General features: G+C 35.3%; 1 pseudogene; it reads right to left on the reverse strand.

Annotated features, from left to right (window-relative positions):
- Positions 1-229: 229 nt before the first annotated feature.
- On the reverse strand, positions 230-324 carry LOC125350910 (annotated as a pseudogene).
- Positions 325-1,241: the final 917 nt, after the last annotated feature.

The following is a 1,241-nucleotide window of genomic DNA, read 5'->3' on the forward strand; positions in this document are numbered from 1 at the left end:
GAGATTTTCTCTCTTAAGAGCAGGAACGTTCTAAGCTATTATTTTACTCAACAGGTTTTTTTTTATTCCTTTGCTATTAAATTCTTCTCCCTTGTCCACCCAATTATGCATAAATTTCATTTCTTAGCTGAGTCTGCCAATTCCTGGACTTCTTGTTGGTAGGTTCTGAGTGCTTTCTCCTAATGTGGACTTTTTGTTCTAGCTCTCTATTTTTTTCTTCTTCATTTTTAGAAATATGAAACACTTCACAAATTTGCCTGTCATCCTTGCACAGGAACAATGCTAATCTTCTCTATATGGTTCCAGTTTTAGTGTAGCTCTCTGTTTTACCTCAACTTTCGTAATTCTACTTTACATTTCATTTATTCTGTTACCTGTGGATTTCACTGTGATTTACATTGTGGAAGTTGATCCTTTTTTGGTTCCAACATCAGTTCTCATGGTGTCTATTTCATCTTATTTTTCCTATCTTTTTAGTTTTTTATTGTTAGTATAAAAGTGATGTACAGAGGGGTAATGTCAGGTAATGCGTGTATTTCTTTTTTTAAATAAATTTTATTGACAAGGTGTTGTGCAAAGGGGGTACAATAACATAATAATAAGGCAGTGATTACATTTCTTGTGATATCTTGCACCCACAATTTTTCCCCTTCCCTAGATCAGGTATATATGCCTATATATACAATACCCAGTGTACAAAATCATATACAGTAACCATGTAGGGTATGCAAAAGGAAATTCACCTAGAACTTTAAACATAATGTCAACAATAGAATCCTCCTGTGTCCATATCTTGGAGTTGTTTTTGCTTAGCCTTGTCTTATGTAATCATGTGTACATAGCTGTTGAACTATTGTGATCCACTGATAGGTCTATTCTAGACCTTTTTATGTTTAGTAGTTGTTTGGTTTCAGATATATAATGTAAAGTCGCTGACACAAACATGTGGAAACACCATTTGTAAACAAGTTTTTTGTTTTGCAAACTTGGTCTCTACTCCCCCCCCCCCCAACAGTCATATATCAAGGAGACCATGCCCCTTTGTTCTCTGTGTTCCAGGCTTGTCTCGCTCAACATTATTTGTTCAAGTTCTGACCATTTCCCTGTGAATACCAATATTTTATCATTTCTAATTGCTACGTAGTATTCTATTGGGTATAGTTACCACATTTTTTGAATCCTCTCATCTGTAGTGGGGCACCTGGGTTGTTTCCATATTTTGGCTATTGTGAATTGTGCAG

Source organism: Perognathus longimembris, chromosome 4 (assembly GCF_023159225.1).
Source record: "Perognathus longimembris pacificus isolate PPM17 chromosome 4, ASM2315922v1, whole genome shotgun sequence".
Lineage (NCBI taxonomy): Eukaryota > Metazoa > Chordata > Mammalia > Rodentia > Heteromyidae > Perognathus > Perognathus longimembris.